The following is a 17,856-nucleotide window of genomic DNA, read 5'->3' on the forward strand; positions in this document are numbered from 1 at the left end:
GAAAACGTGGAAACAAGGGTCCTCTCAATAGAACAAACTGACAAATTAAAATGAAAAATCATATATTTAAATATATGTGTGACAGCTTCGTGTACAGACAGTAAAAAGGGACTCTTAATGTCAAAAGTAAAGGGACTCAAAACGTTAAATGAAACAAAGTTAGTGGTGTGTGGGATATAATTTTTCAACGAATTTCGGGTCATAATTCCTCTAAGGTAGTGTAATGTGTAAGGTATGTGTGGAAATTTCACGATGGAATTCACGCCGTAAGTGTGGTCGAAATTCAAAGTGGAATGTGCGGAAGTCTTACTAACGCAGCGCCATTTTCCTACAAGGAAGCGTTGAAATTTTAGTCCAACTCAAGAATTTTCACGTAATATGTTTCAGTACGTTTTAATATGTTTCAGTACGTTTCAATACGTTTCAATACGTTTTAATACGTTTCAGTACGTTTTAGTACGTTTTAGTCCGATTGAATATGTTGCGACACGTTTTAATACGTTTCAGTATGTTTTAATACGTTGAAACGTACTGAAACGTATTAAATCGTATTGCAACGTATTGAAACGTATTAAAACGTACTGAAACGTATTGCAACATATTAAGTCCAACTAAAACGTACTGAAACATATTAAAACGTATTAAAACGTACTAAAACGTTTCAAAACGTATTAAATACGATTTAATACGTTTTGAAACGTTTTAGTACGTTTTAATATGTTTCAGTACGTTTTAGTTGGACTTAATATGTTGCAATACGTTTCAGTATGTTTTAATACGTTTCAGTACGTTGCAGTATTAAAACATACTTACTTACTAAAACGTTTCAAAACGTATTAAATCCTATTTAAATATGTTTAAAATGTTTCAGTACGTTTTAGCCAGATTTAACACGTTGCCTGTTATTGCGACTTGTCAACTTTAGACACACCGGAAACTACTAAGTGAGTCCAATTTAATATGTTGCAATACGTTTTAATACGTTTCAGTTCGTTTAGTACGTTGCAATACGTTTTGATACGTTTCAGTACGTTTCAGTACGTTTCAATACGTTTCAGTACATTTCAGTATGTTTCATTACGTTTCAGGACGTTTTAATACGTTTCAATACGTTTTATTACATTTCAGTACGTTTTATTACGTTTCAGTACGTTTTAATACGTTTCAGTACGTGTTGATACTCATACATGAGTAGTTTGATTCTTCTACAGATACGATGTGCAATGTGTCTGCATTTGTTGAATTTGTTATTTATTTGTTGGTTTTTGAGACCGTTCTAACAGCCTTTTACAGCCAATAACAAGTTCAGTCTGGACCACCGGCTTTACGTGACTTCCGAACCACGCCTCGAAGTATGTAATTACTCTCTGAGGAAAGTTAGGTGCGAAATTGATATCTCGCCTTAATGTAGGCTAGACATATGTACACAAATTCATCGTATTTGGGTTACGTCATACGATTCATTCAGTGTGTACATCGTTGCAGCCACCAAACACACCGCAACTACCCAAATTATGAAGCTTGAGTGAACTAAGGACGTTACCAATGCGATATAATCGCTAGAAAAATTCCATGCGGAATTTGTCTGTCACGGGAATCGAACCCGGATCATTTTGGTGGAAGGCTAGTACGTAACCACTGAGCCATCCCGTCACTATGTTTATGTTATGTTATGTATACGATTAATACAATTTAATAGTTTTGAAATGTTTCAGTACATTTTAATACGTTTCATGAAAAAATTGTTCGGTGAATTGACAGAAGTGACCGACTTGCCCACACATACGTTTCAGTATTTTTTAATACGTTTTATTACGTTTTATTACGTTTCAGTACGTTTTAATACATTTTAATACGTTTTAATACGTTTTAATACGTTTCAGTACGTTTTAATGCGTTTCAGTACGTTTTAATACGTTTCAAAACGTTTTAATACGTTTTAATACGTTTAAGTATGTTTTATTACGTTTCAGTACAATTTAATACGTATCAGTACGTTACAGTACGTTTTAATACGTTTCAGTACGTTTTAATACGTTTCAGTACGTTTTATTACGTTTCAGTATGTTTTATTACGTTTTAGTACGTTTCAGTACGTTCAGTACGTTTTATTACGTTTCAATACGTTTTATTATGTTTCAGTACGTTTTAATATGTTTCAGTCAGTTTTAATACGTTTTATTACGTTTCAGTACGTTTTATTACGTTTTAATACGTTACAGTACGTTTTAATACGTTCCAGTACGTTTTAATACGTTCCAGTACGATTTAATATGTTCCAGTACGTTTTAATACGTTTCAGTACGTTTTAGTACGTGTTGATACTCTTTGATATACTACGAAGAAAAAGCACATCAGAACGATGTGTAAACACATACACAACAGACCTGTAAACAAGTCAAATGCTCATACAGGAGTAGTTTGATTCTTCTACAGACACGATGTGCAATGAGTCTGCATTTGTTGAATTTGTTATGTTTCAATACGACTAATACAATTTAATAGTTTTGAAATGTTTCAGTACATTTTAATACGTTTCATGAAAAAATTGTTCGGTGAATTGACAGAAGTGACCAACTTGCCCACACATACGTTTCAGTATTTGTTAATACGTTTTATTGCGTTTCAGTACGTTTTAATACATTTCAGTACGTTTTAATACGTTTCAGTACGTTTTAATACGTTTCAATAAGTTTTAATACCTTTTAATACGTTTCAGTACGTTTCCATATGTTTTATTACGTTTCAGTACAATTTAATACGTTTCAGTACGTTACAGTACGTTTTTTACGTTTTAGTACGTTTTAGTACGTTTCAGTATGTTTTATTAAGTTTCAATACGTTTTATTATGTTTCAGTACGTTTTAATACGTTTCAGTCAGTTTTAATACGTTTTATTACGTTTCAGTACGTTTTAATACGTTTTAATACGTTTCAGTACGTTTTAATACGTTCCAATACGTTTCAGTACGTTTCCGTATGTTTTATTACGTTTCAGTACGTTTTTGTATGTTTTATTACGTTTCAGTACGTTTTTTACGTTTTAGTACGTTTTATTATGTTTTAGTACGTTTTAATACGTTTTAGTACGTTTTAGTTCGTTTTAATACGTTTTATTACGTTTCAATAAGTTTTATTATGTTTCAGTACGTTTTAATACGTTTCAGTCAGTTGTAATACGTTTTATTACGTTTGAGTACGTTTTATTACGTTTTAATACGTTCCAGTACGTTGTATTATGTTTCAGTACGATTTAATACGTTCCAGTACGTTTTAATACGTTTCAGTACATTTTAGTACGTGTTGATACTCTTTGATATACTGCGCAGAAAAAGCACATCACAACAGACCTGTAAACAAGTAAAATGCTCATATAGTAGTAGTTTGATTCTTCTACAGACACGATGTGCAATGAGTCTGCATTTGTTGAATTTGTTATGTTTCAATACGATTAATACAATTTAATAGTATTGAAATGTTTCAGTAAATTTTAATACGTTTCATGAAAAAATTGTTCGGTGAATTGACAGAAGTGACCGACTTGCCCACACAAACGTTTCAGTATTTTTTAATACGTTTTATTACGTTTTATTACTGAACAGAACTGAGGTAATTCCGCCTTCTAAATAAAAGAACTTCTTCACTTTTTACCATTTATTTTAACGATGACCGTAGTCATCGGCTACGATGAAACAAAGAGGACGATTTACATTATGTTCGCGCTTAAATGGACAAGTAATACAACAAATTCAACTCTGATCTAATAGAGGGCAGCAAATACCCTTTACAATGACACTAATTCATTTCAAATGCCTAATGTAAGGCGGATTTTATACACAGCCGACCTTGAAATATTTGTAAAATATTTAAAAACATAAAAAACAAACACCGCGATGAGAACAACTAGTGCAGGTCGACCCCGCCGGCTAGTCCGATCTCCTCAGTGATATTAAACTTTACTTTAATTGAATTTGATTTTGCCGCTGATTTGAACACGTCATCAAGCCCATCAAACGCGCCAAGTATCGGTCGGTCCAATCGGTGCACAATTTGAAACGTTCGAAACGGACCATCCAGCTGTGACAGACCTTCCAGAAAAAGCATCTCGTTGTTGCACAATGTTTGCGTCGTGATGAATTTTGGTTTTCGTTCCATTCAGTGAATTACTAAGTTTGTGATTTCTAGTGTGAATAAACAAAAGACGTTCAATGCGGTTAGCTTAAAAGTTTTAGAATATTTCAATTCTCATTTTCAATGATCAAATTAGTTTTCATGATTGTAACGGTTTCGTTAAAGTGGAATCCAATGGTCGCTTCAGACTTGAATTTTACAAATCGAAAAGCTGGAGATAAATAAACGTATGCACCTTGTGGTGAACATGAGAATCGCTTAAACCGTTGACTGAGCTCATAATGCCGCTACAATTTGTAATTCGTACCAATGTTAATTTTTTTGTATATTTAGTTTATTCAATCAAATTAAGTACACAATTAGTTTTTACATAAATATTTGAGGTTAAAATAAATTTACAGTCATCCAGACTTTTTCAAATTTATGTTCGAGATTTCTACATTTTGATTCGTGTTTGGACTCGATAATTCAGAGAGTAAAATTTTTTCTGTAAAATGAAATTTCAGTAGGCATATCACCTTATAGATTGAAAAAAGTATATAAAAACAATCAATATTCTTATTTTTTGAAGGGGGGGGGGATTACTTAACCTAGAGATACAACTAATCTGTTGTTAACAAATCAAAGTAGAAAGAAACCAATAAATTCTTAATTTTCAATAATTATTATTGTCAATGGGAAATAAAATTTCAAGATGCGCGTGTGTCTAAAGACAACAGCTTAGAGTCAAGGCCTCTTATCAGCGAGTGAGGGGGTTTGTAAATACAGTTAGCGATTCTTTCGTTTGAAAAATTACCAAATTTACTGATAACAGTGTTATCATGTAAATAGGTCTTGCTAAGCACATTTTTAGCCAATTTGTATAAGTACACGTTGAGTCTTGGTACTTTCGCAATTCTGTGCAGTTCCTCAGTAGATATAAATTTATAATTCGTTCTTGACCTTCTGAAGTTTATTGCCATACGAAGGCATTTATTCTCAAAAACCTTCAGCCTTTTAATTAAGTACTTTGGTAAGGTATGCCAAACCGCCACAGCATAGGTGAGAACCGGTCTAAGTATAGTCACATAGATTTTAACCTTCACATCTTGTGAAATGCCATTATTCGCTTTCATGATAGGATACAGTTTATGCAGCCCAGTGTTTACCTTGAGTAACATTCTGTTCACATGTTCGTTATGCTTGAGGTTCGATTGAACATAATAACCCAGAAAACGGACGCTGTTCTTGAATGGGATTTTTGTGCCATTCATTAAAATAGCACACGAGTTTTCACGGACAATACACGAACGGTTTGATCTCTGAATGAAGAGTGCTTCCGATTTTTGCACATTCACTTTAATTTTCCAGGTTTGGTAATATCTATGCAACTTATCGAGGTGGCTTTGTACATTTGATCTTGCTCTACTATGCGACAATCGAGTTGAGAAAATGCTCGTATCGTCTGCAAAGACTGTTAGAGTTGTGTTCATATGCGTCGGGAGGTCTATCATAAATATAATAAAGAGTAAAGGACCTACCTAATATAGATCCTTGTGGAACCCCATCATTCACAGATACTGAGTCAGACAGCTGGTCTCCCAACTTAACTCTAAAGCTCCGTTCTTTGAGATAGGAAAACACAATTCTGATGAGATAATTTGGGAAGTTCATCTTCATCAATTTATATATGAGTCCCTCAATCCACATCGTGTCGAAAGCCTTCTCTATGTCCAGGAATGCTGCTATTGTCACTTTGAGATCGTTAAAACCAATGATTGCTTCTTCGAATAACCTTATGAGAGCATGTACGGTGGAGTGCTTGCTCCTAAAGCCGAATTGGCTGTTGGGTAATAGATCATTTTCATCACAGTATTCTAGCATTCTAACATAGAGAACTTTTTCTAGGATTTTACTCAGGCCATTTAAGAGACTGATGGGTCTAAAATTCTTTGCCTCATTTGCCGGTTTACCCGGCTTCGGAATCGGTACAACGTGGGCTGTCTTCCATGAACTGGGGTAGTATCCCAAACTCAGAATACAATTAAACAACTTAGCCAGAAGTACATGTGCTGAAACAGGAAGTTTCTTCAGGACAACGTTCGGAATAGCATCAGGTCCACTAGACTTTTTGTTTTTAATACCTTTAAGAATACGGCTGATTTCATCAGCGTCTGTCAATCGAGGTTCAAATAAATTTTGCGCGACCAACTGAGAGAACGAATTCACCTCAGACAACACGACTACATCAAAATCAGGATCACCCATTTCTCTATTCTGTCGGTGAACGTCGCCATATACTTTAGCAATGGCGTTAGCTTTATCGAATGGATTACTAATTAGAGAGCCATCACTTGCCTTCAGTTCGGGCACCGTCTTTCTATTATCACCCAAAAGTTTATTGATATTTTTGAACATTTTACTGTCTGGTCTGATTTGCTTCAGCTTATTCATAAGCATATGGGAGTCCCTCGCATCAATACTAGCCCTTATGTACCAATGTTAATGATCCAGCTATGGATGCTCCGGAATTTTTATGCTGTTCAGGAGCTTTGACTGTGAAAATAGCCGCATTTAAATCGACGCCACAATATTATACACTTGCTTTGTTCATCGTGTGCTATGTGAATTTTTAATTTCTTCTTTGCTCCGAATCTGACGATGAATTGAATAGTTTATCGCTTCTACTGCGCTTATCGGAGCAATGCGACCTCAGATTTTAGTGTTGTTTGCTGACGGTGAAAAGTATTTTCAATGGAACCAAGCAACATCTGTACATTTCGATGAGACACATAACGACCAAGCAACAAGTTATTGACCCATCGAACACATTGAGCTCATCGGTTTGCGTGTGATTTGTTAGCGTCATTCCGTTCGATCGATCGGTAAATCATTCGGTGTCCTAAAGCAGAGACAGTTGATTTGAAAGTTATTGCATCAACTACGTATCGTTCAGTTTCACTTTGAACCAACAAAGAAAATTCTCCACTGTTGATTACGACGGCAAAATTTAGCATTATGAAACCAATTACAGTTGAAAGTCATTGATGAGTTTAGAAATTCAGTAGAACGGTTAGAACCGTAAAAGAAGTGGAAAATTTCTTTACTCGACGATCGCTACCATTCCGATTCACTGTATGATAAATTTTGCACTGTAATGCGTTATGCGATGCGACCTTCAACTTCGATTTGAATTTAATAATTCATTGCTGCCAGTGACGATTTCGATTTTCCGTTGAACCCGGGACGTGGCCACTGACGATTAATATGATTTTATGTTGGGCCGGAACGTATCACTACTGTCGCTGGTATTTTTGTTGAAATTTGATGTGTCCTTGCTGTGTTGATGCAATCGAATTGAGTTGTCGGTCTGTTAGTTGAATTGCAATGGTTTCTGAAGACCTTGATGAGAGTCGAAATTCAAATTCATAGAACGGTCAGACCGTAGAAGTAATTAATTTAAATTTGTGTTTTCGACGTTCAACACTTCACGATCATAATTGCGCTTCGAACCACTACGAAATGTTGCATGCATCGTTACTATACACCAACGGTACGATGTTCTCAAGCTTCGGTGCTGTGTTGGACATATGTAATGCGACCTTCCTTTGTTCTCCTCAATATTGGTTTTGATGTTGGATTGACCATTGAAGATTGTAATTTGTTGTTTGATTCGGGATGTTACCACTGACGATTTTATTTTAATTAATTATACAGCCGGAACGTATCACTGTCACCGTTAGTTTTTGTTCAATTTTTATTTATTTTAGGCCGGAACGAATCACTGACGCCGTTAGTTTTTATTTTCGATGTTAGGTTGGTTGGTTGGCTGGTTGGTTGTTTAGTTTTTATTCGAGGCCGGAACAAAATCACTGTCGCCTTTTGTAGTTTTAAATGTATTTCTTTGTTGGGCCGGAACGTATCACAGTCGCCGTTATTTTATTTTTAAATTATTTCTTTATGCAGAATCCGGGACGTGGCCACTGACGAAACGATTTTATTTTAATTAATTATGCGGCCGGAACGTATCACTGTCGCCGTTAGATTTTATTTTAATTTTTATTTATTTTATGCGGCCGGAACGTATCACTGTCGCCGGTATTTTAATTTTTATTTAAATTGATTTAGTGGACTGTATTAAATTTCACTGATTTGTTTAGATGGCGTAGAAGGACCATGAACAGAACTGAGGTAATTCCGCCTTCTAAATAAAAGTACTTCTTCACTTTTTACCATTTATTTTAACGATGACCGTAGTCATCGGCTACGATGAAACAAAGAGGACGATTTACATTATGTTCGCGCTTAAATGGACAAGTAATACAACAAATTCAACTCTGATCTAATAGAGGGCAGCAAATACCCTTTACAATGACACTAATTCATTTCAAATGCCTAATGTAAGGCGGATTTTATACAATTACGTTTTATTACGTTTCAGTACGTTTTAATACGTTTTAATACGTTTTAATACGTGTCAGTACGTTTTAATACGTTTCAAAACGCTTCAATACGTTTTAATACGTTTCAGTACGTTTTTTACGTTTTAATACGTTTTAGTACGTTTTAGTTCGTTTTAATACGTTTTGTTACGTTTGAGTATGTTTTATTACGTTTCAGTACAATTTAATACTTTTCAGTACGTTACAGTAAGTTTGAATACGTTTTTTTACGTTTCAGTACGTTTTATTACGTTTCAGTGCGTTTTATTACGTTTCAGTATGTTTTAATACGTTTCAGTACGTTTTATTACATTTCAGTACGTTTTATTACGTTTCAGCACGTTTTATTACGTTTTAGTACGTTTCAATACGTTTTGTTACGATTCAATACGTTTTATTACATTTCAGTACGTTTTATTACGTTTCAGCACGTTTTATTACGTTTTAGTACGTTTCAATACGTTTTGTTACGATTCAATACGTTTTAATACGTTTCAGTACATTTTAGTACGTGTTGATACTCTTTGATATACTGCGCAGAAAAAGCACATCACAACAGACCTGTAACCAAGTAAAATGCTCATACAGGAGTAGTTTGATTCTTCTACAGACACGATGTGCAATGAGTCTGCATTTGTTGAATTTCTTATGTTTCAATACGATTACAGTGAACGACATCTCAAATGTCTCACTGTTAAATTTTTCTGAGAATTTTATTGTGTCATTGCAAGTTCACAATGACATTCTCTGAAAAAAATGACAGTGAGACATTTGAGATGTCGTTCACTGTAATACAATTTAATAGTTTTGAAATGTTTCAGTACATTTTAATACGTTTCATGAAAAAATTGTTCGGTGAATTGACAGAAGTGACCGACTTGCCCACACATACGTTTTATTACGTTTCAGTACGTTTTAATACGTTTCAGTACGTTTTATTACGTTTCAGTACGTTTTAATACGTTTCAGTACGTTTTAATACGTTTCAGTACGTTTTATTACGTTTCAGTACGTTTTAATACGTTTCAGTACTTTTTAATACGTTTCAGTAGTTTTTAATACGTTTCAGCACGTTTTAATACGTTTCAGTACGTTTTAGTACGTGTTGATACTCTTTGATATACTGCGGAGAAAAAGCACATACACAACAGACCTGTAAACAAGTAAAATGCTCATACATGAGTAGTTTGATTCTTCTGCAGACACGATGTGCAATGTGTCTGCATTTGTTGAGTTTGTTATGTTTCAATACGATTATAATACGAGTTTTCAGTACATTTTAATACGTTCATAGAGTTACACTCGAGAGGTGCCAAGGTGGCGCTGTCATTATTTATGTTTCCCATATATTTTTGTGGTTTCCTTTGATCGACAGCGCCACCATGCCACCTCTCGAGTATAACTCTATGAATACGTTTCATAAAAAAATTGTTCGGTGAAGTGACAGAAGTGACCGACTTGCCCACACATACTTTTTTCTTGGAGTGGCACAACTACGAATAAAACAACTTTCAGGATGCATTTATTCAATAAGTTTTGGTATGATTTAATATGTTTCAATACGTTTTAATACGTTTTAATACGTTTCAGTATGTTTTGAATGCGTTTTAACAATAACACTTTGTAATTTAATATTACCAGACCAGCAATACAACAATTATAAAATAACACCGGTTTCGGTGTTTTAGAAAAACAAAAACACCGCAGTTGCTATGTCAATACTGCCCTAATTTGGAAGAAAAACAAGGTACGTCGAAAAAATCAGCCACAAATAATTTTCAGAAAAAACAATCTACGAAATTAATTTGGATAAAAAACAATCTCCTACAAAATCGGCCAGAAATAATTTTTGAAAAAAAACTATTGTTTTTCTTCCAAATTAGGGCAGAATAGCAGCTGTCATGTCACTAAACAAGTTTTCGTTTATCTGCACTTGGCGTGCAAGAATTTTAAAGTTTCTCACATTGTTGGGAGTGAGAGACCCAACAAGAAAGTCTATGAATGAGAGACGTAGCAAAAAAAACGAAATTCTCGCGCAGTACTTCGCAATCGTTGGATGTGAGAGATCCAACAACGCTATATGTGGCAGATAAAGCAAAAAGCCAAAAAACGAGTTTTTGAACAGATGGCGAAAAGTGTATGTTGCCGATGCAACCGATGTGATTGTATGTTACTCCAGTTTGTGTCGCACTGATATACACATTGTCCTGGCAAGACATAGGGGTACTGATGTGACGTGATACGCCGTAATCAGCATTGTTTGTCCTTGTATTCGTCTATTCTTAATGTAAACGGTAAAACGTTTCATTTCAAATGTAAACGATAACACGTTTGATTTTTACGTTGAGGTTATGGGTGAAATTTGACATTTAGATGCACTAAAATTACTCTTGCACGTGAAACAGACCTATACAGCCTTGATTATTTGAAGATATTAGGTACTACATGGAATCGAATCGTAGTAGTCTAGATTACTTAAGCTTCGAAGTGTAATTCACGCACGTGAATAAATTTCAGTAAAATTATGTTGGCTCGATAATACATTTGGAGAAAGATCAGTGGAATTTTATTAATCAAAATATCCAGACTGAAAGGGTTGTTAGAGCATCGTATTTGGACAAAAGTTAGTTAAATTTTTCAATCAAAACAGCGAAGCCAAAAAATGCAACATAATTGAACAAAGATCAGTGGAATTTTCTCAATCGAAAGTCTAAAATCACACGCGTCTCCAGGGTTTCGCATATTATCGCATTTGGACAAAGATCAGTGGAATTTTCTCAATCAATTTATCGACGCTATGAAATGCATCGCACTTGGAGAAAGATCAGAGATTTCTTTACAGAAAAAGAGAGACTCTACGTATTTTTGAATTCAGATCAGTGAGATTTTCCCAATAAATATTTTGTTTGAACGTACGAAGGTTTTTACATGTAACACCCCAAGTAGATCAGTGAATTATGACGAAAATGATTTATTATGACAGTTTTTAAATATTTTCATGTGTCGGGGCCGAAAATGAGGGAGTTTCGAGATTTTTCTCGGGTTTTCGACCCCTTACATGAAATTTTTTTTGAGTATCTGTTTTGGACGTTTGATTTTAGGCACTTTCGCAAAATTGCCTAAGATCAAACGTCCAAAACAGATACACAAATAACTATTATTCATTTTTTCAATCGTAGCATTTAAGTTTTTTCTGTGACAAAACTGAACATAAAATAAAAATTCACTCTTTTCCACTACTCTTTTCCGACGTAAACATAAACATCGACGTAAAAATGCTGACCTGTTTTAAGTGCAAGAAAGAAGTTGCTGATCCAGAAACTTTGTTTCGACACATAAAAGATGTTCACAAAATTTGAGGAAAAAATTGCACAGTTCAATGCATGCTGTGCAGAAAGACGTTTTCAAACTTTTCAACCTTCAAGACAAATGTTTTGAGATGTTTTGCTTCTATTGACGATGATATTGAAGATGAGGATGTCCGAGCCGATCCCGAATTATATGTCTATGCCGTTGAACCAGAAATAGACAACTTTGAAACTTCTATCCGAAAATTGTCATGTTTTCTTTCCGCCAAAATGAATTGGCCACGGCAAGATGTGTTCACCACAATCAACGAAGTCCAAAATATCTTTATTTCAGTCATATTATCAGGTAAGATGTGGTTCAGGTTGTTTATATTGGCTTACAGTTTTCAACATCTCAAACCCAGCCACTATCGACAATTTTAAATTAGTTTCATTTCACATATTCCACTAATTGAGGTAGTTGTCAAGAAGAATTGGCTGATTACTTTAGTTTCGCTTCTTTTAAATTCAAATAAATTCGATTTACGTAACATTCACTAAACGTATTGGAAAATCGACTTTGATGTCAACTTCAGTAACTATTGCGCGCTACGTGAGACAAGATTTGAGTCAGAGAAAAATTAGAGAGTTTGCGATTTGAACTTATCGCTCTTGTAAATTCGAATGTTGCATACAAAACTGGAATTCATAAGGACGATAAACACAAGTCTTCCAATACGTTATGAATTCAGTGAATTGGAATTCATTCGCCTTGGAAGTGAAAAAATCAAAAACCGTCTGAAAAGTTAAGGAATTTTCGGGAATTTAAAAAATAAACCCTGAAATAAGCCGTATTCATCCTTCTTCTAGAAATTTCTTACATATTATAAACCGTCCCGACTTACGCAACGTCCGCTTAATAACGTGCGGGCATGATGAACTTATTTGATATGAGATGAGATTTGTTGTAGTTGTCCGAAAAGAAAATTTGATAAAAAATTCGTTTTTTAAGCTTGACAAATGATTTTCCTCTTTCAAGGCATGGAGAAGACTTTCATTCCAAATGTTCGTCCAGGGAAAGAAGATATGGTGTACAATTTTATTGAGGTCATTACGTCAGCAATTGAAGATATTAAGACCGAGAGTAGACTTGACTGGGTTTTAAACGACAAGGACTTGATTCATCCTTCATTGGAGTGCAATATCGTTAATAGGCAACAACCAAAGAAAAAAAAGCGACGAATAGAGTTGAGGGATGATACCGACGTTGACGGTAGTAAACAGCTGGGTTATGGAAAACGAATGAGGAAAAGTGATGATAGTGAAGATAGTAGCGAAAATGAATACAGCGAAGATAATGAAGATAACGAAAACAGAGAAGAAACTGAATTTGAAGTAGATGGCGAAGACACAGGTGATGAAGTGATCAGTATTGAAAAGGGTAAGGTTCTCTAGAAAATTAAAATATTTTATTGTTTGAGATGACCTTGAAACTAACTCGTTTCCTACAAAATCAATTCATTTAATTATCCGATTCATGTAAAGATGATTTAACTGCTTTCTAATAGGTACAGTAATCATATTGCCAATTGCATTCCAAATAAAAAAATTTTTTGAACTGCCAAATGTGTTCGAAAGAGTGATGTTATACACCTCTAATATTCAAAAAGGGGCAAAACTGGATCATCTTATCAAGGGAAGGTTGTGGAAGAAGAAATTGAAAAATTACAGACCCGATCAGGTCGTTCATGAAATTTACTTTTTGCTAGCTCTATTACATTTTTTTAAAATTTAGGTCGTTATACCTTTCCATTTCTACGGGGACGGAGCCCAGATAAACAATCCTTTAGGGCCTCATACTAAGTCGGGGGAGCAACAATTCAATTACCTTTCCTTTCCCACGATGCCGAGTGAAGACGCATCTAGATTGGAAAATATGTTGGTAGCGCAAATATACCCAGGTTGGGATCTTTTTCTTTTCACATATTTTTACCGAACCGCTAACGAATAGGACGTCACCATGCTTGGCGACTTTGACGACCTATTCGTTCCACACTTTTTATGCTGAACGTGTTTATGCTTAAATTGAAGAAAAACATATTTAATTTTCAGCGAAATACCATAAGAATTTTACCAATGAACACATATATAATAATATCGTCGACATATTCACTGCCTTAGCTGAAGATGGTATATCTCTAAATATTGATGGAGAAAATATTCAAGTTTTTTTCGTGTGTTGTTGTTTCATAGGTAATATCAACTTGTGTTTTAGTAGAAAAGACGAGTTAGAAGATACTCGACAGTACTAACTCTAAGTAACTAAGGGTCTTTCAAATAGTGTGAACGCTGTTTTGAAGGTAGGAGGGGTTAATTTGAATGACCCCTTAAAGTTAAGGGAGTGTATAAGTTATTTATTTATTATTCCGTTAAGTTAAGGAATTTTGTCTAGGCTGCACAGTACTATATCTGAAGTGACTGCATTCTTTCTATGTTTTAATGATACAGACTTGTATGCATCTTGATGTTACTCTTCACAGTACTGTACGAAGTGCTATTTTCATTAGATTTCTCTTTTTTATATGTTTTATTCAATCTAGATTTTCAAGCTGAAACTATAATTAGGATCTTATAATTATTGTTAATTGTCTTGAAGTATTTGAGACAGTTTAAAATTTAAAATCTACTACTTCAATTACTTTAACATCTATTTTGCTTTATAAGTTTAGTTAGTGTACATTGCTGCCGTTTTCCGTTTCTATCAATAACAAATGGTATTGCCTTACGCGAAAGAGTAAGATCAGTAGAATTTTCTCAATAAAATAAGCTTTGGGAAAATAGACAGTTCTTTCAGCTAAAAATTCGCCATTCTTACTAAATAACTCGGAATCAACTATATGAATATTAACGACGAACCGGCGTATCTCGAGAATTCAATAACAACTAAACATTGTGTAGTTAATTTCTTAAAATTCTACTGATCTGATTCAATTTTTTGAATTTGTTTCGTAGACACGTATTGAAAGTAACATAACATTAAACCACACTTTATTATCTACGTAGAAGATAAGAACTGAAACTCCAACTTGTCTTATTCAATCTTCTAGGTGACAATAAAGAACAAAACCAAAGATTGGGTTATGTAGGGAGTCATAGTGCTAACTATCCTTGTCGTTACTGTAAAATGTTCATTGCTGATATAAGAACAAGCGAGAGCTCGGAGCAGGCAGTTCGAAGGAATAGAGACAATTATGACATCGATGTAGCTACAGCAAAACCTAGTGTTACTGGCATTAATGAATACTCAATTTTCAACCGTATTCCATTCTTTCACGTCACTGAAAGCTCTAGTGTCGATCTAGCACATGACCTCACCGAAGGAACTCACCACATAATTTTCAGAAAAACATTGACTTACTTCATAAAGAAAGGGTATTTCGATCTTGAGTATTTGAATAATAGAATTCGAACAATGAATTTCGGGGCAATGGAAAATGGAAATCGGCCGGTCGACATCACGATGGATAGACTAACAAAAAAAGATAAAACACTAAAAATGACCGCGTCGGAAATGTTTTTTTTTTCTCACCACATAACACTTATAGTCGGAGATCGTGTCCCTGATGAAGATCCAGTGTGGCAATTAGTTTTGACAGCGATAACATTCTTTGATCTTTGCTATCAACACAGTTACGATGAGGACGAAATCGAAGAGTTAAATACCCAGTGCGAAATTTTGAATCGAGGATTAATGGACATATTTGACGTAGACCTTAAACATAAATCCCATTTGAGCACACACTACAGCGAATTGACACTAGATTTTGGACCTTTGCGTTACTTGCAAACAATCAGGTATACGCATTTTCTATTTAATAACAAAGAGCTCGATAAGCAAATATACTTTGTGGTTTTGTCTGTCATAGCGTGTAGAGATCATTACATTTAAGGAGTTGGGTATTCCACGCTCCATACAAATTATCTTTTTGTAAGGACAGTGGAAGCGGCCCGTCTGAAAATTGATTTATAGATGACCTCTAAGAATACCAGTTTCTTAACTGTCGAAGGCGTAATAGGCATATGATATGAGCTTCTGAATATATTAGAAGTCTGAAAGCAATAAATAAAGCTTTCAGTTTAGTTTTAATATTGTAGAAGAAAGTCTTTCAGATTTTCACAATTTTAAATTTGAATCTATGCGAAAATTATCACCAACTTATGCCTATTTAATAGACCCGATTTAACTGGATTCTGAACCAATATACGCTCACAAATGTTCTCTATACCGATACAGAACTTAATTCGAGCATTCAAAATTTACCTAATTTTATTAGGTTTGAAGGAAAACACAAGGAAATGAAAAGTTACGCAAAAAACACTAATAACAGAATCAATCTGGCGTATTCTTTGGCAAAAAAAATTCAATACAAGTTCGCTTTTCGGCTGCTTAAACGTGAAGGGCTTGAAGACAGGATTCACATACCCAAATATACTAAGGGTCGTATACAGGATAAGGTTTGTAACATATATCCACAATGCACTATCGGCTGACAAAATTATTTATAAAAATGGACAGGTGTATTACGAGAAGTTACAACCCTCTAATCATTTGACAGAAATATCGATTGATGAATGTTGTTTTGCAAATGAAGTCGTTTTGAATGGAATAATTTTTTCTTTGGAATTATGGCTACCAAATTTTGAGGACCTGAAAAACAAGAAAATTCATGAAGTAATCGATATTGTAATTGTCCAAATGAACCAAATTTCTAAAATGTTCGCCATATGCAAAACGTATGCCGTAGAATTTGATGATCATTATAGAAGTTATAGAGTAAAAATGGAGTCGTTGCAAACCGATACAACAATTATAAATATTAGTGAATTTTTGTCACAACATTTATATCCAGTCAAAATTCACCATATTCAAAACAAATTCTACTTTCGTTGTAAGAATTTTTAATAAATAATAAATAAATAATCCCTTTGGTAAAAAACTTGAACCCGAGGTGGAAACGACTCCCTGTGACATGATTCTGATTCTCGTGATCACGGAATCATTTTAGCGGTTTCGGAATCATTACAAAGATTTCCGGATGATGTATGATTTCAATGATTCTGTTTGATTCCGAGTGAATTACAGGAATGATTTCAGTGATTTAATGAGGACACTTTGAGGGATTCTTTTGAAAAACAGCCTACCGAAGTTGAAGTTTTCAACCGAAAACTTGCACTTTTCTTACCAATATTTCTCTAGTTACACGAGCCGTACATGGTGGTGTGGGGTATCCAAACCCCATAAGACCCTATTTGGCCCGAAAGCACATAAAATTACCTTTCAAATGATACCCCACACTACCATATACGGCTCGTGTAACTGGAGAAATATTGGTAAGAAAAGTGCAAGTTTTCGGTTGAAAACTTCAACTGCACATATTTCAGTGTGGATTAATTTTAAAACCAATGAGTCTCTATTCGGCTCAATAGTACATGTGATTACCTTTCTAATGACACCCCACACGACCCACACGGCTCGTATACCTGGAGAAATTTTCGGTTTTTGATCACCTTTCACCAGTCACAAAAGCTTCGAAGAATTTTTTTGAAAGTGGTTTTGGGTTCTAGGGTAGAAGTCCTTTCTAGGCACATATAAAAAAGTCCACTGGAAAATGCGTCCGATTTCGGTAGGCTGTTTTTCAAAAGAATCCCTCTTTTTGATTTTTTCAATGCCTTTATTAAGTCACTTGCGTTCGAGAAAATTTCTTTTGATTGGTTGTCGACACCAGTGACTTGCGAAGCGTAGATAGAATCACGGAATTATATGAGAAATCATGGATTGATTTCAAAAATCAACTTAATTGCTGATTTATTTCGAGAATCAATAATATCACGGTAATCAATGAATTAGTTGTAAAATCACAAAAATGAAATTTAAAGGTAGCTAATCTGTAAAACTTTACAATATTACGAAGCTAAGAAATATAAATCGCAGTAAATCTACGAGTGTTTTGATTTAA

This window comes from Bradysia coprophila, unplaced genomic scaffold (genome assembly GCF_014529535.1).
Source record: "Bradysia coprophila strain Holo2 unplaced genomic scaffold, BU_Bcop_v1 contig_400, whole genome shotgun sequence".
Lineage (NCBI taxonomy): Eukaryota > Metazoa > Arthropoda > Insecta > Diptera > Sciaridae > Bradysia > Bradysia coprophila.